Source organism: Macaca nemestrina, assembly GCF_043159975.1.
Source record: "Macaca nemestrina isolate mMacNem1 chromosome 4 unlocalized genomic scaffold, mMacNem.hap1 SUPER_4_unloc_5, whole genome shotgun sequence".
NCBI classification, from domain to species: Eukaryota; Metazoa; Chordata; class Mammalia; order Primates; family Cercopithecidae; genus Macaca; species Macaca nemestrina.
Window position 1 is genome coordinate 92,733 of NW_027257559.1, and position 26,555 is coordinate 119,287.

The 26,555-nt window shown below is 38.9% G+C and overlaps 1 long non-coding RNA gene across 2 annotated transcripts in view; it reads right to left on the reverse strand.

The window, feature by feature from the left end:
- The window catches only part of LOC139361058 (uncharacterized), a 65,299-nt gene that overhangs the window by 13,876 nt on the left and 24,868 nt on the right, over positions 1–26,555 (reverse strand). Inside the window, exons 4-5 of one of the 2 annotated variants that reach the window (XR_011618625.1) lie at positions 25,509–25,742; positions 23,744–23,849 (exon numbers count right to left, since the gene is read on the reverse strand). This is a non-coding gene — a long non-coding RNA (uncharacterized lncRNA). Of the gene's footprint in view, positions 1–12,862; positions 12,978–23,743; positions 23,850–25,508; positions 25,743–26,555 lie in introns of those variants that run through there. The other variant, XR_011618626.1, reaches the window with a different exon arrangement.

Below are 26,555 nucleotides of genomic sequence, written 5' to 3' on the forward strand. Positions count from 1 at the left end.
TCATTCAGGCATTAATTTTATAAACATGTAGAGAATACACACTCCTTATGAGCAGAAACAATGTTTATAAATAAAACAATGGTGATAAATAAAAGAAAATAAAAAGCAGTGAAACAAAGTGGTTTAATAGCTATACATAGTTATTTTGTTAAAAGATTCTGCTGCTAATATTATTCAATATTTTTGTATGTTGGTGCAAGTAAGGAAATTTACATTGTCTAATAAAAATTATTTATCAATTTATAAAACAGTAAACATTTCATAGAATGGGGCTAAGATTCTGCACTGCAAAATAACTTTCAGTTGATTTCATGCACAGTAATTATTGAGAATCCCAACAGATCTGGACCTACATAGGTGCTATCAAGACTTAAGGAAGAAAATTTTCCTGACTCTATCCATACCTCCAGTTAGTAATAGATCTAGAGATTCAGAACCCAAATCCAGACCTCCTGCTTCCATGTGCAGTGGCCTTTCACTGTCCTGTTTCGCTTCACTTGTTGAAGAGGATTTGAGAATAAAGGACCACATGATTCAACTCTCTCCTCAGCTCTGAGGAATATAGCCCTGTCCTGGCAAACAAGAAGCTCACACAGTAGTAGAGGAGGCAACTATACATTCACTAATCTAGCATACAAGCAGTAGGCACTGTACCATAAACAAGGCACTGTGGGGGTTCAGACCAGGAGCAAAGCAGGGATTAGCAGGGCTAGTAAAGTCTGGGAAGTGTTCACTAACAAAATGTTTAATCGTTAACTAAACCAAATGGTTTCTCAACATGGCCTAATTAATTGTAACTTAATATAAATGGTTGGTTGTTCATAAACCTTAATCTTTTGCCAAAATATTTGTAACTTATTTTCCCATTTAACAAGGTTTTCTGATCAAAACTGCACCCAAATCGTTCTAACGAACTTAGTGTCCAATAAAACATGGACTTTCTCAGTCATCCCATGAAGGTGATTTTGCGTGCATAGTACATCTCTGTCTGTGAATATGCCTAATGAGGTATGAAAGGACACTTATTATCCAAACAAAGACATTCCACTGGTGCTAGAGAGCTACAGAGGGAAGTTTTTTCTGCCTACTGGAAATAAAGCCAAGCTTTCTTCTTCCTTCAGCAGTGAGGATTGCTGTCCTCCTCTTTATCGTTCTCTCTCTCTCTCTCTTTTTAACGGGCCAAACTCTACCAAATAACAAGATAAACTTTCGGTAAGCCTTGGTAAGAGCAGAGTGTCTGACACCTTATGGTGCTATAATACTCAAAGCAAAAGCAAAATCACCTATGACCAGAAAAGGGAGTCCCAGGAAATCTAGAAGACTTATTGGCCAAGAGACCTGCAGCCTCCTAGTTCATTAGCTCTCCATAAGAACTCTCACGTGAAATGAAGTCAGTGGTGTTTCAAGTGCTTGAAACCCTCGTTACTCTACCTCTAAATGTGAATTGGCCGGGCGCGGTGGCTCAAGCCTGTAATCCCAGCACTTTGGTAGGCCGAGACGGGTGGATCACAAGGTCAGGAGATCGAGACTATCCTGGCTAACACGGTGAAACCCCGTCTCTACTAAAAAATACAAAAAACTAGCCGGCCGAGGTGGCGGGCACCTGTAGTCCCAGCTACTCGGGAGGCTGAGGAGGAGAATGGCGTAAACCGGGGAGGCAGAGCTTGCAGTGAGCTGAGATCCGGCCACTGCACTCCAGCCTGGGCGACAGAGCGAGACTCCGTCTCAAAAAATAAATAAATAAATAAATAAATAAATAAATAAATGTGAATTAATTAGGCAAGTTTACTAGCAGTTACTAGACCTCAAAAGCAAGATAATCAGGCATTATTCTACTAAATATTGGTCTCCATAACTCCTCTATTTTCTTTAGGAAAAGTTAGTTAGCCTAAGACATTTGGCATAAGGGCTATGCCAAAGCTATGTTGGGGTCAGCCAGGAAGGATTCATGGAGGTCTCCTTGAAAATATTACAATCATCGAAGAAATCTTCAACCTATTGCCCCTCAGTACTGTTGGTCCCTTGTACTTGATTTTTCCCCTTAAGTTTTATTCCAATTTCTAACATTATCATTCCCTCTTCCTTCTCAGCAACTAGTCCTCCAAAGTAGAACTTAAACAATGACCAGACATGGCCCTGCAACAGAGCATATCCTTCTACATTTAGCATGCAATCATGAATCACAGGTATAAGACCCCTTGAACAGACTTGGTTTTGGTGACTACATGTAGGACTTATTCCTTTTACCCAAGAAGAGGATCAGGCATCCTAAGTAGCTCAGAAATTTTTCTGGAGCTCTTGAATGTGTATAGGCAAGAAAGATTAAGCAACCTGTTGCCTTACATGAGACATACTATCTTCTTATGTTTTCTTTTGAATTCAGGATTTCAAGGTTGGGGAAGGAGTGGGAAAGTAGCCATGGACATGTGAGAATGTGGATGATCCTTTTACATTGTCAGGAACGGTCAAACTCTATGCTTTATGTTGTTTGCTAAAAGACACTTTCCAAAGCTTTCAACAGAAAATATAATGGCACACATGCCTATTCTTGGTGAACCCAGACTTTTTATCTAGTCTGTGATAGTCAATATCGAAGGACTGCTTAGGGTAATGAATCCTTCAAGTTGTAAAGATGAAGGACAGTTTTTGCACAATTCCCATTTTGCTGTGGGAAAACTAATCTGGAAGAAGTAAAAGGGAGAGATTGAAGTGGAAGAGAACGGAGGTGGAAAATGAGTTCAGTTGACCAAACATTTGTTTAGCACCCACTGTATGTCGGGCCCTTACAAGGAAGCAAGCAAAGAACAAAAGCATGTGATGGCCTTGCTCCTAAGAAGCCAGAGGCCAGTAACCTGGATTGCTATAGACCAGGAAAACATCCACAAACCCCTACAATACAGCACTGGCATAGGATGAAGAAGAAGTTTCTTTCTATGAGATAAATAGCATACAACCAAATAAGAAAGTCAAAAGTTACACAAAGTTCACAAACCTAAGGCACCAACCTTTAAGAGATCTGATTGTCGGTGGTGACTTTGGAAGGAAAGTTATTATTAGGATTATTTTAACACTAAGAGTTTTGAGCTGTCTATCCAATATTTTCATCTGCACCTCTGCCTTGGTAATACTGTGTGTGTGTGCGTGTCTGTGTGTGTGTATGTGCATGTGCCTTTTCATGTGTTTGAAATATATTATCTATCCCACACTCCACATAGGTTTGGGGGTTAATTACATACAAGCTGATCTGAATCTCTACTCTTAGGAATGGGGTTAAGCTACTCTACCACATTGTGAAGAGTTGATATGTAAGGGACTCTGGACATCTTGTATATTATCTTTAAAATGTTTCCTTTTTTGTGAAAGGAAGAATAAGTATTTGTAAACAAATGCAAAAATATCTTTAAACAAAAGAACAGTTAGTTAACCTTGTTGTGATTAGCAGAGAGGATAGCTGCAGACACTAAAATCACTCAGCAACAAGATTTGACAAAACCTTAAAGATGGCTCTATTTTTCCTGTTTTATACAGGAAAATATTAAGGCCCTGGGAATTGAAGTACTTTTCCCAACAGTGGAGTAAATGTCAGAGTCGAGGCTGTGTTTTACATCTCGGTTTCCCCACACATCCCACCCTATGGTTCTGTTGTGCTGTTCCTTTGTGTGACTCCTCAAAGCCTGGTTAAGGGTGATACCGTATCAAATTGTATTAACTCAGTAGCACGAAACACCAGGGAATTGATTTATAAGAGTAATAACCTTGTGGCATTACTGAAGACCCATCTGATTAGTAGTTATCGAGTAGTCACCCTGGCTAAACATATGGGTTTGATTTTTAATTTTGAAAATGAAAAATATTTTAAAATCTATGTCTTACTTCCATATCCCCAGGAAATTTTAATCAAGTTTTAAAACTTCCAAATTTAGATAAACTCATGTTTTTTGTTGTTTTAATTTTCACTCAATGAAAATAGAAAAAAACTAATTGGATAGAACAGCCCAGCAGAAGCATTACTTATGGCCAAAAATGGGATGCAACAAGACTGAAGAAGAAAATGCAGGACAGTGCTTAAAAAAGCAGTCTAAGGAAAAGTGGGGTCTCCTCAGGATGTCCTTAGGTAGACATTGCAGCAGAACTGCAAAGTTTTCTTTAGAAGGCTGGGAAGAGAGGAGGAAACAGAGAAGGGGCAAGAGTGGAAAATAGAATGAGGCTCAGAATACCAAGCATTAGTGCTGTCCCTATCGCCTTCCTCACTTGATCACTGGGTGATCTTGGGCAAGTTTCTTCCTTTCCCTCAGCTCATTTCCTCATCTGGAAGGTAAGTTACTAGACAAGATAGCCTTTGGTGTTCATTGTAACTCTAACTAATCTTCCCCAAGCAAATAGCTGGGAAAGACCCTGTGCCCACAATATGCAAGACACAAGGTTACAAGCAAAGAACCAATCAAAACAAAAGATGTTTTAAAACCCCTAATGTCACTTGAATTCTTACAAATAAGCAATGGTACATCATACTTTTACAAAGCCCTTCTGTGATTTCATTTTTAAAATCATTTCAAGTTTTATTTTACTTCATATTAAGATAATGGGAGATAAAGTGTTAAATGGGTTCATGCAGGAATATATGTAAGAGACACAAAAATCCAAAATAGGTAATTGTTATGTTACTAGTTCCCTTTACTGAGGGAGAGCAGACAAAAGAATGTTAGAAAAAGCTTCATAAAGTGGATTATATAGAATGTGCTTTGAAAGAGTTTGGTATTTTATTGAGTGGGAAAGAGCAATACAGGGAGTTATTGTTCAAGGGTTGAAGCTATGCAAAATGAGTCAATTACAGAGATAGGCTCTAAAACATAGTACCTATAGTTATTACTGAGGTATTTTGTATTTAACAATTTGTTAAGAGGGTCGATCTTAGGGGTTCTGACAACAACAACAACAACAATAAAGGGACGTAGGAAACATTTGGAGGTGATGGGTATATTATTACCTGGATATTGGTTGTGGTAACAAGAGTAATATATATGTGCAAATTTGCCAAACTATATCCATTAATTACGTACAGTTTTTGTATAACAATTTTACTTCAGTTCCTACTATATTGCCTGGCAAACAATACTTTATACTTAAAGTAAGAGCAATGATTATTGCATGTGCATGTTGAAAATAATAAAGAAAGCAGGTGACAATAAGACATCCTGAGTCTTTTGGAAATAAATAGCATTCACCTGCTTTCTCATCCATTGAGATATCACCACATTTATATACTTGTGTGTCCCTGGAAGTTTCTTGTGGGAGATTTAGTTATTCTTTTTTCGTTAGTCTCTACTAACCAAGAACAAATCACAGACTCAGACAGCATCACAAAAAGGCCCAGACCCACGATGTCCAGAGACTCCAGGCTCAACCCACATTGATGCTGGCCCTTCAGCCATGAGACTCCATTTACTTCTTCTTATTCTCCTTCTTTTTTCAATTCTTTTATCCCCAGGTAAGTTGGTAGCTGATTACTATAAGGTTCTGCAGATTAGAAGGCTATATCCCTGGCCAGACAAGATCCTAGAATCAGTCCTGTGGGTTCAAGAACCTAATATTTACAGCTTCACTAGGATTATAATAGGGAAAAATAGAAAAGAGACTCATTTAGCAGTAGCTCCTGTTGATAATTCAATCCATGTTTTTTGATCTAGTGAGTGGATATAATAATAGATGCTGCTGAAATTCAATCCTGTCAGATCAAACTGCCTACATATCAATTTCCATGCCCCACTAAGGCATCTCAAGATACAAAGTAAGGATACAACAGAATGTGACCTCAATGAGATGCCTTTGTGGGACCTGGAAATTTATATGCAGGCAGTTAGATCTGACAGGATTGAATTTCAGCAGCATTTATTATTATATTTGCTCACTAGGTCAAAAGAGATGGATGGAATTCTATCAATAGGAGCTACTGCTAAATAAGTGTTGACAAATCTGAAAGTTTTATTCAAAGAGACAAACAGAAAACTTATAATCCTAGAATAAGTGAAAATTATATGAGAGACTTTTCAAAATAAATTCTATTTTACGTGGCTATGAATAAAAAATGATTTGCAAAGTGAAACTTAGGACTAGAAAGGAGAGTTAAAGGAACTTCAGACAAGTGAATTAATAATAAGTAAAGACACCAAGAAGTGCCGCTCGTGGTATATTACAGGTAACCACACAGAAATGGGTAACATCACTTTCAATACTAAACCGGCTAAAATTTAATGGTCTAAGCATGCATTTTGAGGGCTTTTGGAAAAAAAAAAAAAGCATAATAAACCTAAACAAGATAAAGGGAAAGTTATAAATACAAAATATAAATTAATGAAACGAATGAGAAAAAACTAGTAATTTAAAAAATGTTTTTCATAAAGTCTAATATACTTTATAATAACCTGGCAACACTGGACAAATGAGAACATGCTTAAAATAACTATTGCAGGAATGAAAAGTTAATGTCAAAACAGATGTTTCAGAGATTCACATCATTTTTTAAAAAATGTATTTGTGTATTATATTCCCTCTTTGCTGTGTACCTTGGGGATTTTCCTTTTGCAGTTCACTATATCATGTGTCATCACTTGTGACTGTGTCATCAATTTTTATGCTAGTAAATTATTACCATCAGCATACAAATATGCTGTTAAGTATGTCCTTGCTTTTCTTCTGATGCCAGCTGTCATCCTATTTTTTTGCTCTAGTTTTCAGTAAAAATCTTAAAAGAGTTGTCCATACTCTCTGTCTTCAATTCCTCTCCTCTCATTGTCTCTTAAATATATCCCAGTTGGGCTCTCTCCCCTTTTTTCAATCATGTTATTGACACCACTTTTGTCAAAGTTACCAATAATCTCCATATTGCTAGGTCCAATGATCATTTTTCACTACAACTTTAATTGGCCTATTAGCAGCATTTGACACAAATAATCACTTCCTTCTTCATAGTATACTTTCTTCACTTGGTTTCCAGGACAGCACATTCACTTGATTCTCAGCCTATCTCACTGGAGCTACCACTTCGGCTTCCTTTGTTTCTTCCTCATCTTTTCCCATCACACTTCCTATTGGAGAGCTCCGGAGCTCAGTGCCTGATTCTTTTCTCTTCTCCCTCACCACACACTCTGGAGGGGCTCAGCAAGTCTCATCCTTTTCAATTCTCCTTTTGGACCTCCTTTTGAACTGCAGGCTTATAATAAATTATCCAACTGCATAACTGGTATATCTACTTGGACACTGAATTTCAAAAGTCATAGATATCCAAAATTGAACTCATGATTTTCCCTCATAAACCACTACATACAGATTTTCTCTTCTTGCAGAATGCCATGGTCAGCACTGGAGCCTCTCTTAGCTCTCCTGTACACTTTCATCCTCAGCAAGCCTCTATCTCTGCACCTCAAGAATCTCTCAGGGCTCCCATCCCTTGCCCAGCCTTGGGCAGTAGCTGCCTCACACTCAAAGAGAGAACAGAGAATCTGCTTCTCTCATCTACCTGCCCTGCCCTGCCTTCAGACCTCATCAGGCCCCTCTGCTTATGCACCTGTGAGAAAAGAGAGTGAAGGGGGATTGTCTCAGCTCCTTCACACACTCCCCAGTAACAGAGGATTTTACCTGATTCTCACAGTAAAACCTTTACCTTGTTCTCACCTCAAATTGCAGCAGTTCCTACATGGCTGTCCCTCAAAAGTGCATCTGGTAGTTCTGCTCTCCATCCGATCTTACCCAGGAGCACACAAGATAGGTCATGAAAAAACCATTAGTGGGGGCCGGGCGCTGTGGCTCACGCTTGTAATCCCAGCACTTTGGGGAGGCCGAGTGTGGGCAGATCACGAGGTCAGTGGCTAACACGGTCAAACCCCGTCTCTACTAAATACAAAAAATTGGGCTCGGGCATGGTGGCATGCGCCTGTAGTCCAAGCTACTTGGGAGGCTGAGTCAGGAGAATCGCTTGAACCCTGGAGGCGGAGGATGCAGTGAGACAAGACCGCGCCCATTGCACCTCCAGGCCTGGGCGACAGAGTGAGACTCAAAGAAAGAGAGAGAGAGAGAGAGAGGATGAGAGAGAGAGAGAGAGAGAGAGAGAGAGAGGAGGGAAGGAGAGGAGGGATGGGAAGGAAGGAGAGGAAGGAAGGAAGGAAGGAAGAGAAGAGAGAAAGGAGAAAGGAAGGGGAAAGAGAAAGAAAGAAAGAAAGAAAAGAAAGAAAGAAAGAAAGAAAGAAAGAAAGAAAGAAAGAAAGAAAGGAAAGAAAGAAAGAGAAAGAAAGAAGAAAGAAAGGAAAGAAGAAGAAAGAAAGAAAGAGAAGAAAGAAAGAAAGAAGGGAAGGAAGGAAGGAAGGAAGGAAGGAAGGAAGGAAGGAAGGAAGGGAAAGGAAAGAAGAAAGAAAGAAAGAAAGAAAGAAAGAAAGAAAGAAAGAAAGGAAAGAAGGAAAGAAAGAAAGAAAGAAGAAGAAAAAGAATTAGTGAGGGAGAGTGAGTGAGAGTGACGTGTGTTTGGGCCCCTACTGATGATGCTAAACTATCACAAGCCCACACTCTAGCCTTTCAACATTTGCTGGAGATTCACCTTGTTTCCTTGTTATCTCCATCAAGGGGCAGCTTCCTCCTGGCTTCTGCTGCTGCAACTCAGCTAGGCACAAAGCATCTGTGGATCCGTTCTTTTTTCTCAGCAGGGCTTCATCACTCTGAATTTAAGTTAATTAGCTTTGTTTGAGACCTCAGTTCTATGTTTCAAAATGAAATCTATGATCTATGATTATCCAGCTTAATTCTCTTTGTCAGGGCAAGAGCATTTTTCTACAACTTTCTAAATTCTAAACAAAAGTAAAAGTTCACTTCTTTTCAGAATCCCCACGTGGTCAGAAAGTGTTACTATTATCATCAGTTTAGTGATATTTATGGAATTCCAAGTTGACTCTAGTATCAGCTTTTGGGTTAAATTCTTTCTTTCTGATATGTAGCCTTTGAAATTTTATTTGCTGCAGATCTCTTGGTAGTGAACAATTTTAATTTTTATCTGTCAATTTCATATTGTTATTTTTGATCTTGAAAGACAGCATTACTGAGTACCCTGAGTACCCAATTCTGTATTAACAGTTATTTTCTCTCGACATTTGTTGATACTAGTTTACTCATTTTTAGTGAATGAGTGAACAAGTGAATCTCCAGCAAATGTTGAAAGGCTGAATGTGGGCTTGTGATAGTTTAGCATCATCAGTAGGGGCCCAAACACACTCACTCTCACTCACTCTCCCTCACTAATGCTTTTTCTTTCTTTCTTTCTTTCTTTCTTTCTTTCTTTCTTTCTTTCTTTCTTTCTTTCTTTCTTTCTTTCTTTCTTTCTTTCTTTCTCTTTCTTTAATAATCAGATAAATATTATTTCATTATAAATTATCCTTTTTTCAATGTTTGTATGGTCTGGTGTTTGGTTTTAATGTTTTATAATTTAACTAAAGTGAGTTGATTTTTATATCATCTGTTAGAAATATATTCTTTGAATCAATGGATTTATACCTTTTCTTAATTTCTTTCTGAGAATCTCTTGAAATGGTGAATCCTTTTACACTTCTCTTCCCCCATATTTGAATTAAATAAATGTTAGACCTTGTGTTTCCATGCTACATTCTGGGTATATCATTTAAACAGTTTTTTCTTCACTGGTTATCCTCTTACCTGTGTCTAATATATCATTAATAACCTGCATTAGTTTTAAATTATTTTTTGTTTCAGACCTGCCTTTTTTTTTTTTTTTTTTTTGGAGATGGAGTCTCACTCTGTTGCCCAGGCTGGAGTGCAGTGGTGCGATCTTGGCTCACTGCAACCTCCACCTCCTGGGTTCAAGCGATTCTTCTATCTCAGCCTCCTGAGTAGCTGGGACTACAGGCACCCGCCACCATGCTCGGCTAATTTATATATATATATTTTTTAGTAGAGACAAGGTTTCACCATCTTGGGCATGCTGGTCTTGAACTCCTGACCTCGTGATCCACCCATCTTGGCCTCCCAAAGTGCTGGGATTACAGGCACGAGCCACCATGCCCAGCCAGACCTGCCCATTTTTTCTATCATCTATATTGTTTTACTATTGTTTTTACATCTTTGTAATAGTAGATTGTTTCTTTAAACAATTGATACACACCTGCTTAATTATTTCTCCACATTGATGATTTCAATATATTTAGTTTTAAAGGGTCTACATATGCTATTCATTTCATTAACTTTTATTCATGGTGTCTTGCTTACCTGATCATTTTTAATACTGAACTCATTGTTCATCCTTAACCTGACATCATTTTATGGTCTGAAATGAGAATGCTATTATCCAGACTTCCTCTGTGAAGCTGACACAATGCTTTAACTCAATATAGAAGTTTCAGCATTAACAAACTGGAATTTCTGATGGCCCAAGAGTCAGTAGTACCATCATTAGCATTACTGATCATAGCAGATCTTCCCAGAAGATCTGGGAAACCCTCACCCCCCTCCATCAGCTGTCCAGTACAAAGTGCCCACTGCTCAAGCTCCAGTTCACAGACTATTTTTGTGTTTGCAAGAGGAGATATTTTAGGAACTTGCCTAACCATTTTCAGGGATAGAAGTGTTTCAAAGAGATCCTCTACTATATATTTGTTCTATAGCAGCAGTCACTTGAGAGCAGCTAACTTGCAGTCATGGCCAAAAGCCTAAATCTTTCTTTCATTCTAGTCACACCTATTTTGTACCTTTTGGGGATATCTCAGATTCAGATGCATTCATAGTATTCTATGATTTGGGACACTACTACAGATTCTTCAAAATGTTACAACATTCCAATGGTATTTTGGGAGGTATAGAAGGAGAGGAAAAACAATGGGCTCAAGTCTCCTCTGACTTCTCTTCTTACAATATGTTTCATTGTTCAAAACTTTTAGAACTATATTAATACAGCATTGACAGTGGACATTCTTCTTTTCCTTCTGACTTTAATAGGATTGAAGGAAATGTTTTGCTATGAAATTGCTATATGGGTTGTATTCAGACAAATTTTGACTTTGTAAAGGCAATATTCTCCTCATTATTTTTAAATGCTTACCAGGATTCACAGTATTATTTTCAGTTCTCCCTGTTTAAAGGCATATTTAAATAACTTGATGACTTGGATATATTATATATGTTACTCTGCTACAGAAACAGAAAAGCCACCACCAAATTATATTCTAAGATACTTGGTACACCAATTGCACCATCTTTTTTTATCTAAGACATTCAATTCTTCCACAGGTGGGAGCACATGAATTAGCATCATTTACTATTTGTAGCTTTCACTACAGACTTTCAGACTTATGGTGCCTAAAAGAAATAGAATACTTCTAGCTGGGTTTAAAAGCTACAAATAAACAGAGGAAATATACACTATTTTGAAAGTACCACTTGAGTGTTATGCATGTATTTCAATATTATGTTGCTAATTTTAATTGTTCGAAGTTAAAGAGCTTAAACCTCCCCCTCATGCATTCCTGAATCACCCATTACTCCCACACATACATTGTTTGATACAGCATAAACCTAAGTAAATAAAGATGTGGCAAAATGAAAAAAATAAAATAACGTTATACTATTCTCATCTGTGAATGACATCAGTAGACAGATGTGAATAAAAGTAATGTGATTATAATTTTAAAAATCATCTTTAATAGGATCCATTTACTATTAAATGAACATTTGCTTACTTGATGAATAATAAATCTTTGACACAATGAAAACTCTTAATGCAAAGTGAGACCAAAATGAAGGTAATAACTGATTTTTTCCTAACCCTTGCTTTAGTTGGTCTTTCCACTAGACTGTCACTTTATTTTAAGGATATTATAATAGCACAAAGCCATCAGCTTTACCATTAGAGAGATCTTCATTAAATTATCTTTGTTGTAATAAAGGTCATCTGGAGGAAATACTGATCTGGACACAATAATAAATGTTAAGCTTTCTAATATTTTCCACTTTTAGACACAAATTGAAAGGATCATTTATAATGTCAAAAATATACTTTTTTTCTAACTAATCTATCCTATGACTAAGACACTATTAGCAATTAAAGTAGACAGAGCAAATCTAAATGTGGAGAGAAAAAGTAATTTCCACTTACGTTTGGACAGATGAAAGCACGGATAAATTGAAAGCCTGAAATATTAGCTTGGGGGAATGAAATCACTTGGGGGAGCAAGAGCAGGATACACCAGCCTTTAACTCTATACTTCCCCCAAGAAAAAATATATAGATAGCTATGTACAAACCAAAATAGCACTGGGAGGGTTCAAGGGACCACTTAAGAAACTATGGCAACACAGTGAAGCCAAAAAAAAAAGAAAGAAAAAAAAAAGAGAGAGAGAGAGAGTGAAAGAAAAAAAAAACCGAATAACCATATAGAAAAAACAACTGCTGAAATCAGCATACCTGAGACTGCAGAAACATCTTTTTTGGCTAGGAACGAAAAAAAGCAGAAAGGGACTATCAGTATCAGCCACAAGGTGGAACCACCATGGCCCTCAGTAACCCACTCTGGCAGAAGACACTGGCATTTTTGCCCTGCGGTAAGCAACAGCCATTTCTGAGAGAAAACCTAGAGGAAAAGATGAAGATGTACCATCCCCTCCCACATCCCTTTTCTCCCACCAAAAAGACCGCGACTGTTGTGCCAAACCAGGATCGGAACTACTACCTTTCTTAATCTGCATGTGTCTCTGACATGTGAGCAGCAACCAGTTCAAAAGCTCCCACGTAAAAATGCTCATACTAAATTTATTCTCTTACTTAAGAGTGTTTATGGATTTACATTCCATTTGTGGACTATGTAGATCTCACTGGATCTTCTTTCCTGCAGTAAGAGGTGGTTTGGGTGCTGCTGAAGGTCATTGTCTCAATTTGTCTGGTGTTTGCAGAAGAGATGTCTGCAAAGTAGTAGAAGATCAAATTGGTGCCTGCCGAAGAAGGATGAAGTGCTGTAGAGCATGGTGGATTTTAATGCCAATTCCAACACCACTTATCATGTCAGATTATCAAGAACCCCTTAAACCTAAGTTGAAATGAAACTGATGTAAAATAAAAATACATCAAAAGTGAAGTTCTTTGCATCTAAGAATATTGAAATATACATATTAAGTACTTCCATCTTGATAACCATCTTGTATTTTCACTTATCAACATGAATGAATAAATACTAATTTCAAATATACCCAATATGTTTTCTTTGTGAGTCATTAACAGATCTTAACAAAACCTTTAAAAATGAGAAAACTGTTATTTTTGTTTTCCAAGATGGTGGATTGAAGGCATTGTTAGCCTGCCTCATGCACTTGGAAAGACAAAGTGGTGTGTAGAGATTCACACTGAACTTTCTTTCAAGAAGCAACAGAGGAACTTAACAGGAAAATTGAAATAAGCCACAGACCATTTGAAAGAAGCAGCAGGATGCAGGTTACACTATAAGCTAGGCAGAAAATTTTGGGTTTCGAGGGTGTGAGAGGGGGATAAACTGACTGTAAGATATACACTTCCATTGGGAAACCTATCAATCTAGGCCATAGGGGAAGGCCTTAATCCTACTCAGGGCTGGAGTTGATTTAGTGAAGAGTGACGAGTATATGAGGAGTGGTGTTGGGATGTGCTTTGAGTCTCCAGCACGTTCCCAGTTTCTGGCAGGATGGAGGGAAGCCATTTCTGATTCTACCTCAGGGAGGACCTCCCAGAAGTCTGCCAGCTAACTCAAATGGTGGTCACAGGTTGAGAGAACCTCCCAACTGAAATGTTTGATATAATCTTGTGAGGGGACAAACTCCCCAGGCCAGAACTGAGAGGTGAGTGGGACGTGTGATGCAGCAACAAGCACAGGAGCTGGATGCCCCTGCTCTGCAGGTGGATCAGGAGGGGTGTGGCCTGAAAGCTGCAGTTGCTGTCTCAATACGAGAGGCTTATGGTATGGGTCAGTTTTGAGCTCTGAGTTCAGACTTCTTGAAACTTAGCTAGCTACTCCCAGTGGAACACTGTGGGTGTGAGACCTGCCTTGCCAAGGGTGTGGGAGCTGGATGGGGCTTACTGCCAAGCTGCTACTCCCCATTCTTCATATGGACTCTCCTTGTACAGAGGCAGAGGCAGCTTCACTTCTCTCTGGAAAATTACCCCAGTGGCCCAAGAACTGCCTTCCAATTCCCACTGGAGCCACTGCTTGTCCCACATGTAGAGAGCCAGAGCATCACTTTACCTGACCTAGTTCCCACCTGGTTTTGCTCAACCACCTACCCTGGTAGATTAACACAAATAACAGAAGAAACTTTTAGAAGCCCTTTGGCTCTACCCATTCCCTGAGACACCAGAGTACCTACCATGGGTAACATAAGGCAAGTCCAAATCTCACCACTACCACCGCAGCTGCCAGTCTTTTTCAAGCATCATCTCCTGGCTGAAGGCCAACTGACACAGTCCATTAGAGCATCTTGAATTCAGAACATTCAATGTCATGGCAGGCCGGGGAGCCTCCTCTGCCCTACTTTGGCCCTCTATCACACATTCACACACACACACACACGTCACACACACACATCAACCTACTGGCAAACCGAGGTAAACACACACACACACACACACACACACACACAAACACACCCCTGCTCAATTCAGGCCATTATCCCTGATGAACATCGATGCAAAAATTCTCAATAAAATACTGGCAAACCGAATCCAGCAGCACATCAAAAAGCTTCTCCACCACGATCAAGTGGGCTGCATCTTTGGGATGAAAGGCTGATTCAACATACACAAATCAATAAATGTAATTGATCACATAAACAGAACCAAAGGCAAACACCAGACAATTATTTTGATACATGCAAAAATGCCTCTGATAAAATTCAACATCCCTTCCTGTTAAAAACTCTCAATAAACTAGGTATTGATGGAACATACCTTAAAATAATAAGAGCTATTTCATACAGCCAATATCATAAAGAATAGGCAAAAGCTGGAAGCATTCCATTTGAAAACTGGTACAAGACAAGGAAGCCCTCTGTAACCACTTCTATTCAACATAGTATTGGAAGTTCTCGCCAGGGCAATCAGGCAATAGAAAGAAATAAAGGGTATTCAAATAGGAAGAGAGAAAGTCAACTTGTCTCTGTTTGCAGATGACATGACTTCATATTTAGAAAACCCCATCATCTCAACTGAAAAACTTCTTGAACTGATAAGCAACTTCACCAAGGTCTCAAGATACAAAATCATTGTGCAAAAATCACAAGCATTCCATTACACCAACAATAGTCAAGCAGAGAGCCAAATCAAGAATGAACTCCCATTCACAATTGCTACAAAGAGAGTAAAATACCTAGGAATACAACTAGGAGTACAACGGATGTGAAGGACCTCTTCAAGGACAACTGCAAACCACTGCTCAAGGTAATAAGAGAGGACACAGGTGAATGGAAAAACATTCCATCCTCATGAATAGGAAGAATCAATATTGTGAAAATGGCCATACTGCCCAAACATTATAGATTCAATGCTATACCCATCAAAATACCGTTGACATTTTTCACAGAATTAGAAAGAACTATTTTAAATGTCATATGGAATCAAAGAATACCCCATATAGCCAAGACAATCATAAACAAAAATAACAAAGCTGGAGGCATTACACTAACTTCAAACTGTACTAGAAGGCTACGGTACCAAAACAGCAGGCTACTGCTGCCAAAACAGACATATAGACCAATGGAGTAGAACTAAGACTTCAGAAATAACACCACACATCTATGTCCACCTGATCTTTGACAAACCTGACAAAAACAAGCAAGGGAGAAAGGATCTCCTATTCAGTATATGATGCTGGGAAAACTGGCTTGCCATATACAGAAAACCAAAACTTGACCCCTTCCTTACACCTTATACAATAATTAACTCAAGATGGATTAAAGACTTAAATGTAAAATCCAAAACCATAAAAACCCTAGAAGAAAACCTAGGCAATACCATTCAGGACACAGGCAAGGACAAAGACTTCATGACAAAAATGTCAAAAGCAATTGCAACCAAAGCCAAAATTGACAAATCGGATCTAATTGAACTAAAGACCTTCTGCACAGCAAAGAAACTATCATCAGCATGAGCAATCAACCTACAGGATGGGAGAAAATTATTGCAACCTACCCATCTGACAAAGGTCTAATAACAAAAATTGACAAGGAACTTAAACATATTTACAAGCAAAAAAACAAACAACCCCATCAAAAGTGAGCAAAGGATATGAACAGAAACTTATCAAAAGAAGACATTTACCTAACCAACAAATGTATTTTTTATAAGCTCAACAATACTGATCATCCGAGAAGTGAAAATCAAAACTACCATGAGATACCATCTCACACCCATCAGAATGGTGATTATTAAAAAGTTAAGAAACAATAGATGCTGGTGAGGCTGAGAAGAAAGAGGAACGCTTTTACACTGTTGGGGAAACTGTAAATTAGTTCAACCATTGTGGAAGACAGTATGGTGATTCCTCAAGGATCTAGAACCAGAAACACCATTTGACCCAGTAATCCCATTACTGGCTATATACCCAAAGGAATATAAATCATTCCACTATAAAGACACATGCACATGTATGTTTATTGCAGCACTATATACAATAGCAAAGACATTAAACCAACCCAAATGCCCTTCAGTGCTAGACTGGATAAAGAATATGTGGTACATTTACACCATAAAATACTATGCAGTCATAAAAAGGAATGAGATCATGTCTTTTGCAGACACATGGATGAAGCCATCATACTGAGCAAACTAACACAGTAACAAAAAAATCAAACACCGCATGTTTTCACTAATAAGTGAAAGTGGAACATTGAGAAAACAAGGACACAGTGAGGGGAACAACACACAACACGGCCCGCTGGGGACTGGGGGTGAGGGAAGAGAACTTAGAGGATGAGTCAATAGGTGCAACAAACCACCATGGCAAAGGATACCTATATAACAAACCTGTACGTTCTGCACATGTATCCCATATTTTTTCAATTTAAAAACAGGAAATAATTATGTACATACATACATACATACACACATACATTCTTCCCGGATCTTCATTCCTGGTAAGCCAACGAACCTGGAGAAACACCAGAATTCTGTCCCTCTGAAAATGCAGGACAGGTCTACCTTCATCAGCATAAAATTTTGGACCAAATGTGGTAACTGCAGGTCCACCCCACAATGAGTAACTGAAAATTGAGGCAGTATTTCAGATCCTAAAAAACTGATGAAGCAATTCGTGACACATTTGGGTTGTTTTTGCCCTTTCCTACTATGAAGAGTGCTAGTAGGAAGAAGGAAGAATGGTGTACAAATATCTGTTTGATTCTCTGCTTTCAGAATCCTTTGTTTGTTTGTGTGTTTGTTTGTTCTTTCTTGAGACAGGACATCACTCCAGTCAGCCAGGCTTTTCCAGTCTGTAATTTTTGTTGTTTCCTTTTGTCAAGTTTTAGAAGATTTTATTTAATTTCTATTGAATTTTAAGGCATTTTTAGATATGTATTAAAACATTATCTCACATGCTGTGTGTTACGTTTCATTTATTTTCATCGTACATTTTTTATTTTATTATTTTATTTTATTATACTTTATATTCTAGGGAATACATGCACAAAGTGCAGGTTTGTTACATATATATACATGTGCCATGTTGGTGTGCTGCACCCATTAACTCGTCATATACATTAGGTGTATCTCCTAATGCTATCCTTCCCTCCTCCCCCAACCCCACAACAGGCCCTGGTGTGTGATATTCCCGTTCCTGTGTCCAGGTGTTCTCATTGTTCAGTTCCCATCCATGAGTGAGAACATGTGGTGTTTGGTTTTCTGTTCTTGCAGTAGTTTGCTGAGAATGATGGTTTCCAGCTGCATCCATGTCCCTACAAAGGACATGAACTCATCCTCTTTTATGGCTGCATAGTATTCCATGGTGTATATGTGCCACATTTTCTTAATCCAGTCTATCATTGATGAACATTTGGGTTGGCTCCAAGTCTGTACTGTTGTGAATAGTGATGCAATAAACATATGTGTGCATGTGTCTTTATAGCAGCATGATTTATAATCCTTTGGGGATATAGCCAGTAATGGGATGTCTGGGTCAAATGGTATTTCTAGTTCTAGATCCTTAAGGAATCACCATGCTGTTTCCCACTATGGTTGAACTAGTTGAGAGTTCCACCAACAGTGTAAAAGTGTTCCTATTTCTCCACATCCTCTCCAGCACCTGTTGTTTCCTGACGTTTTAATGATCACCTTTCTAACTGGTGTGAGACAGTATCTCATTGTGGTCTTGATTTGCATTTCTTTGATGGCTAGTGATGGTGAGCATTTTTTCATGTGTCTATTGACTGCATAAATGTCTTCTTTTGAGAAGTGTCTGTTCATATCCTTTGCCCACTTTTTGATGGCATTGTTTTTTTTTTTTTTTCTTGTAAATTTCTTTGAGTTCTTTGTAGGTTCTGGATATTAGCCCTTTGTCAGATGAGTAGATTGCAAAAATTTTCTCCCTTTCTGTAGGTTGCCTGTTTATTCTGATGGTAGTTTCTTCTGCTGTGCAGAAGCTCTTTAGTCTAATTAGATCCGATTTGTCAATTTTGGCTTTTGTTGCCATTGCTTTTGTTGTTTCAGACATGAAGTCCTTGCCCAAGCTTGTGTCCTGAATGGTATCGCCTAGGTTTTCTTCTAGGGTTTTTATGGTTTTAGGTCTAACATTTAAGTCTCTAATCCATCTTGAATTAATTTTTGTATAAGATGTAAGGAAAGCATACAGTTTCAGCTTTCTACTTATGGCTAGCCACTTTTCCCAGCAGCATTTATTAAATAGGGAATCCATTCTCCATTTCTTGTTTTTGTCAGGTTTGTCAAAGATCAGATAGTTGTAGAAGTGTGGTATTATTTCTGAGGGCTCTGTTCTGTTCCATTGGTCTATAGCTCTGTTTTGGTACCAGTACCATGCTGTTTTGGTTACTGTAGCCTTGTAGCATAATTTGAAGTCAGGTAGCGTGATGACTCCAGCTTTGTTCTTTTGACTTAGGATTGTCTTGGCAATGCGGGCTCTTTTTTGGTTCCATATGAACTTTAAAGTAGTTTTTTCCAATTCTGTGATGAAAGTCACTGGTAGCTTAATGGGGATGGCATTGAATCTATAAATTACCTTGCACAGTATGGCCATTTTCACTATATTGATTCTTCCTATCCATGAGCATGGAATGTATGGAATGTTCTCCCATTTGTTTGTGTCCTCTTTTATTTCATTGAGCAGTGGTTTGTAGTTCTCCTTGAAGAGGTCCTTCACATCCCTTGTAAGCTGGATTCCTAGATATTTTATTCTCTTTGAAGCAATTGTGAATGGGAGTTCACTTATGATTTGGTTCTCTGTTTGTCTGTCATTGGTGTATAAGAATGCTTGTGATTTTTGCAAATTGATTTTGTATCCTGAGACTTTGCTGAAGTTGCTTATCAGCTTAAGGAGATTTTGGGCTGAGATGATGAGGTTTTCTAAATATACAATCATGTCATCTGCAAACAGGGACAATTTGACTTCCTCTTTTCCTAATTGAATACCCTTTATTTCTTTCTCTTGCCTGGTTGCCCTGGCCAGAAGTTCAACACTATGTTGAATAGGAGTGGTGAAAAAGGGCATCCCTGTCTTATGCTAGCTTTCAAGGGGAATGCTTCCAGTTTTTGCCTATTCAATATGATATTGGCTGTGGGTTTGTCATAAATAGCTCTTATTATTTGGAGATATGTTCCATCAATTCGGAATTTATTAAGTTTTTAGCATGAAGAGCTGTTGAATTTTGTCAAAGGCCTTTTCTTCATCTATTGAGATAATCATGTGGTTTTTGTCTTTGGTTCTGTTTATATGCTGGATTACGTTTATTGATTTGTGTATGTTGAACCAGTCTTGCATCCCAGGGATGAAGCCCATTTGATCATGGTGGATAAGCTTTTTGAAGTGCTGTGGATTTGGTTTACCAGTATTTTATTGAGGATTTTTGCATGGATGTTCATCAGGGATATTGGTCTAAAATTCTTTTTTTTGTTGTGTCTCTGCCAGGCTTTGGTATCAGGATGATGTTGGCCTTATAAAATGAGTTAAGGAGGAGTCCCTCTTTTTCTATTGATTGGAATAGTTTCAGAAGGAATGGTACCAGCTCCTCCTTGTACCTCTGGTAGAATTCGGCTATGAATCTTTCTGGTCCTGGACTTTTTTGGTTGGTAGGCTATTAATTATTGCCTCCATTTCAGAGCCTGTTATTGGTCTATTCAGGGATTCAACTTCTTCCTGGTTTAGTCTTGGGAGAATGTACGTGTCCAGCAATTTATCCATTTATTCTAGGTTTTCTAGCTTATTTATGTAGAGGTGTTTTTAGTATTCTCTGATGGTAGTTTGTATTTCTGTGGGGTCAGTGGTGATATCCCCTTTATCATTTTTTATTGCATCTATTGGATTCTTCTCTTTTTTCTTCTTTATTAGTCTTGCTAGCTGTCTATCAATTTTGTTAATCTTTTCAAAAAACCAGCTTCTGGATTCATTGATTTTTTGGAGGGTTTTTTGTGTCTCTGTCTCCTTGAGTTCCGCTCTGATCTTAGTTATTTCTTGTCTCCTGCTAGCTTTTGAATGTATTTGCTCTTGCTTCTCTAGTTCTTTTAGTTGTGATATTAGGATGTCAATTTTAGGTCTTTCCTGCTTTCTCTTGTGGGCATTTATTGCTATTAATTTCCCTCTACACACTGCTTTAAAAGTGTCCAGAGATTCTGGTATGACGTATCTTTGTTCTCATTGGTTTCAAAGAACATCTTTATTTCTGCCTTCATTTCGTTATGTAACCAGTAGTCATTCAGGAGCAGGTTGTTTAGTTTCCGTTTAGTTGAGAAGTTTTGATTGAGTTTCTTAATCCTGAGTTCTTGTTTGATTGCACTGTGGTCTGAGAGACAGTTTGTTATAATTTCTGTTCTTTTATATTTCCTGAGGAGTGCTTTACTTCCAACTATGTGGTCAATTTTGGAATAAGTGTGATGTGGTGCTGAGAAGAATGTATATTCTGTTGGTTTGGGGTGGAGAGTTCTGTAGATGTCTATTAGGTCTGCTTGGTGCAGAGTTGGGTTCAATTCCTGTATATTCTTAACTTTCTGTCTCGTTGATCTGTCTAATGTTGACAGTGGGGTATTAAAGTCTCCCATTATCATTGTGTGGGAGTCTAAGTCTCTTTGTAAGTCTCTAAGGACTTGCTTTATGCATCTGGGTGCTCCTGAATTGGGTGCATATATATTTTGGATAGTTAGCTCTTCTTGTTGAATTGATCCCTTTACGATTATGTAATGGCCTTCTTTGTCTCTTTTGATCTTTGTTGGTTTAAACTCTGTTTTATCAGCGACTAGGATGGCAAGCCCTGCCATTTTTTGTTTTCCATTTGCTTGGTAGATCTTCCTCCATCCCTTTATTTTGAGCCTATGTGTGTCTCTGCATATGAGATGTGTCTCCTGAATACAGCAAACTGATGGGTCTTGCCACCACCAGGCCTGCCCTACAAGAGCTCCTGACTCTTTATCCAACTTGCCAGTCTGTGTCTTTTAATTGGAACATTTAGCCCATTTACATTTAGGTTAATATTGTTACATGTGAACTTGATCCTGTCATTATGATGTTACCTGGTTATTTTGCTCATTAGTTGATGCCGTTTCTTCCTAGCATCGACGGTCTTTACATTTTGGCATGTTTTTGCAGTGGCTGGTACCAGTTGTTCATTTCCATGTTTAGTGCTTCCTTCAGGAGCTCTTGTAGGGCAGGCCTGGTGGTGACAAAATCTCTCAGCGTTTGCTTGTCTGTAAGGATTTTATTTCTCCCTCACTTATGAAACTTAATTTGGCTCGATATGAAATTCTGGGTTGAAAATTCTTTTCTTTAAGAATGTTGAATATTGCCCCACCCCTCTCTTCTGGCTTGTAGAGTTTCTACCGAGAGATCCACTGTTATTCTCATGGGCTCCCCTTTGTGGGTAACCCAACCTTTCTTTCTGGCTGCCCTTAACATTTTTTCCTTCATTTCAACTTTGGTGAATCTGACAATTATGTGTCTTGGAGTTGCTCTTCTAGAGGAGTATCTTTGTGGCGTTCTCTGTATTTCCTGAATTTGAATGTCAGCCTGCCTTGCTAGGTTGGGGGCATTCTCCTGCATAATATCCTGCAGATATTTTCCAACTTGGTTCCATTCTCCCCCTCACTTTCAGGTACACAAAACAGACGTAGATTTTGCCTTTTCCCATAGTCCTATATTTCTTGGAGGCTTTGTTCATTTCTTTTTACTCTTTTTTCTCTAAAGTTCTCTTCTCACTTCATTTTATTTATTTGATCTTCAATCACTGACGCACTTTCTTCCAGTTGACTGAGTCGGTTACTGAAGCTTGCACATTTGTCATGTAGTTCTCTTGTCATGGTTTTCAGCTCTCTCAGGTCATTTAAGGACTTCTTTACATTGGTTATTCTAGTTAGCCATTCAGGAAATATTTTTTCAAGGTTTTTAGCTTCTTTGCTATGGGTTCGAACTTCCTCCTTTAGCTCGGAGAAGTTTGATCGTCTGAAGCCTTCTTCTCTCAACTCGTCAAAGTCATCCTCTGTTCAGTTTTGTTCCATTGCTGGAGAGGAGCTGCATTCCTTTGGAGGGGGAGAGGTGCTCAGATTTTTAGAATTTTCAGTTTTTCTGCACTTCTTTTTCCCGATCTTTGTGGTTTTATCTACCTTTGGTCTTTGATGATGTTGATGTACAGATGGGGTTTTGGTGTGGATGTCCTTTCTGTTTGTTTGTTAGCTTTCTTTCTAATAGTCATGACCCTCAGCTGCAGGTCTGTTGGAGTTTGCTCAAGGTCCACTCCAGACCCTGTTTGCCTGGGTGGCAGCAGTGGAGGCTGCAGAAGAGTGAATATTGCTGAACAGCAAATGTTTCTGCCTGATTATTCCTCTGGAAGCTTCATCTCAGAGGGGTACCCTGTTGTGTGAGGTGTGAGGTGTCAATAGGACACTAGTGGGGGTGTCTCCCAGTTAGGCTACTCCAGGGTCAGGGACCCACTTGAGCAGGCAGTCTGTCTGTTCTCAGATCTCAAACTCCATGCTGGGAGAACCACTACTCTCTTCAAAGCTGTCAAACAGGGACATTTAAATCTGCAGAGGTTTCTGCTGCCTTTTGTTTGGCTATGCCCTCTCCCCAGAGGTGGAGTCTACAGAGGCAGGCAGGCCTCTTTGAGCTGTGGTGGGCTCCACCCAGTTCGAGCTTCCCCACCACTTTGTTTACCTACTCAAGCCTCAGCAATGGCGAGTGCCCCTCCCCCAGCCTTGCAGCCTCCTTGCAGTTAGGTCTTGGACTACTGTGCTAGCAATGAGGGAGGCTCTGTGGGCGTGGGACTCTCCAAGCCAGATGCGGGATATAATCTCCTGGTGTGACGTTTGCTGTGACCCTTGATAAAGGACAGTGTTAGGGTGGGAGTAACCCAATTTTCCAGGTGCTGTGTATCACGGTTTTTCTTGGCTAGGAAAGGGAATTCCCTTGCCCCTTGCACTTCCTGGGTGAGGTGATGGCTCGCCCTGCTTCGGTTGTTGCTCTGTGTGCTGCATTCACTGTCCTGCCCCCACTGTCCAACAAGCCCCAGTAAGATGAACCCGGTACCTCAGTTGGAAATGCAGAAATCACCCGTCTCCTGTGTTGCTCACGCTGGGAGCTGGAGGCTGGATCTGTTCCTATTCGGCCATCTTGGAACTGCCTCTCATCGGTCCTTTAATGAACAAAAGGTTTTAGCTTAGATATCTTCCTGTTTGTCAAGTTTTTCTGATTTTGACTTTTTAAAATATGCTGTCATATACAAGAAACCCTTGGATATAAAATTCCATGAATATTTATCTTTTCTTGTAGTTATAACTTCGGTGGATATCATCAATTAATCTCTGGGTTATAGCATGTTTTCTTGAAAGTGTTCTGCAGTCCATTTTAGGCATTGAGAATTTCATCAAACTTAAGTGAATATTTCTACAAATTGAAGGCATAGTCCCTTTTGATGCTTTATTATTTGCATATATTGCTTCCACAAGACCATTTCATGCAAAGACTTGTTTTGACCCCACAGCCAGATCATTGCAACATGATATAGAATCAATTGGTCAAAAATGGGAAGGTTATCTCTGGAATGTCTATTTGACTCCATTGATCTCTCCATTTTAATTAAGACAGAATATGCTGTGTTAATTACATAACATTGCTGCACATTCTCAAATCAGAAAGTGTAGTTCCAACTTCTTGTCATTCAATCGCGGAAAGAATGATCTTATCTCCCAGATGCACATGCTTGGAAGTACTTCTCAACACACACACACACACACTCACATCCAGACACAAAGATACAAATACACACACAGACACAAACTGTTTAATATGTACACAATTGTTAACTGGCATTGTTTTACATGAAATAAGGCAAATGTGTAGCCACTGTCCTAACCCAGTTCCACTCCTATCATATTTGCCCATAACACTGATTAGTAAATCTGATTCAACTGTTCTATAATCACAATTTAAGCTGTGTCCATTAAATTCCCTGAGGAATGCAAAAGGATACAACCTAAGACACAAAACTTAATTGACTGCTGATATTTCATTGGTAAATTGGGTAATTGATGGGCAAATGTAGTGGAACCGGTGGGTGGGCATTAGTTATATAAGGGGTGAAGCAGCAGGATACTTCATTATTAAAAGGTGTTTGAAAGAAATTGAAACACAGGAGTGTGTATATTCAGCTGAAATAAAATTAGAAAACCCAGAAATAAATCTCACTTGGGGTGTAAAAAAGTGCCATTAGGGGAGATTCTGGGTCAATCGTCCAACTGTGCAAACTGGATCTTGGAAGCAGGATCCCTTTCCTGCAATGAGACTTGTTTATTGGTGGTGGTGTTTCAGTGGAAACGATTTTGGAGAATGGCCCCTTCCTTTTGTGTATCTGCTGATTAGATTTCATGACTGATTAGATTTCATGGGAAGTCTGGGGTTTTAAACTCTATTTAAATGTTAACATAATTCATTCAAATGGCAAAAAATCAACAGGTTCTTTGATGTGGAATCATCACGGATCAATTTCTTCTTAGGTACAGTTATTAAAGTTGACCTACCAGAGTGAGACAATTGTGGAGAATGGCCCCTTCCTTTAGTGTATTTGCTGATTAGATTTAATGGTACATTTATCATTAGGTATAGTGATCAAAGTTGACCTACCCAAGAGTAGAGATGTCCAGGACAGAACTCAGGACTCTGTAGAATCACAGAATCTTGGGTGCAACACTGTTCAAGCACATAAATATGCTCATTCAGAGTGTTTCGGTGTGACATGTGTGTGAATTGCAGTGTAATGAGCATGACACGCAGACAGGTTATCAAGTGGACTCACCTCAAAATCAGTTATGGGCATTACAGAACACTGATGCCAAGTTCCCAGATCCAGAGGAAAGAAACTCCAGCATCCTGTGTAAAGCCACGGCATCTGGATTTCTCATGCTTCTGGGGATCATGCTCCTGAAAACGGTGACTCCTTCCTCCTTGTGGAGCATCTTTCTCAGCAGCGCCCATTTCTTCTTCCAGGACTCTGTCCAACAGAAAGGGGAAGCCTTCTGATAGAGCACACCTGACCCATGAAAAGAAAAGGGAAAGAAAGGAGGCCAAAGGTCACACTCTCCTCATTCCACCATCCTCCCTAAAATCATCCTGATTTCATGGGCCCTGAGACCGGGAATGCTTCTGTACACCTCGAGGCCTTGGCGCCTGACCTAAATTCTATTCTCTTTCTCATTATCTGAAAAATTTTAAGAAAATCCCTAGAGCCAGGATCTTTATTCCTAGTAAGCCAAAAGTCCCAAGAAACATTCAAATTCTGTCCCTCTTAGTTTGGGAAACAAGTCTACCTTCATCAGCATGACATTTTCCACCAAATGTGGTAACTGCAAGTCCACCACACAATGCTTAACTGGAATTGGAAGCAACATCTCAGACGATGAAAAATACATGCAAGAATCCCTAAGACAAATGGTTTATTTTTCCCTTTCTTACTAAAACAACTGCCAGTATTAACAATGGTATGCAAATCTCTTTTAGACGCCCTGCTTTTAAATATCTAGGTTTCTTCCTGAGACAGGGAGTCACTCCCATCACCCAGGCATTTACAGTGTTTAATTCTGGTTATATGCTATTCTCAAATTTACAACTATTTATTTCATCCCTCTCAAATGTTGATCCATTATCACATACGTATTAAAATATTATCTCCCATGCTGCGTGATATGTTGTTTTTATATTCATCCTTCCTTAAATGAACCAAAGGTTTTAGTTGGATTAGATTGTGATTAGTCAAGTTTTCTGATTTCATGATTTCTTAAATTGCAGTCATATGACCTCAATCACTGGAAATAGAATGTCATGAGTATTTCTCTTTACTTGCAAT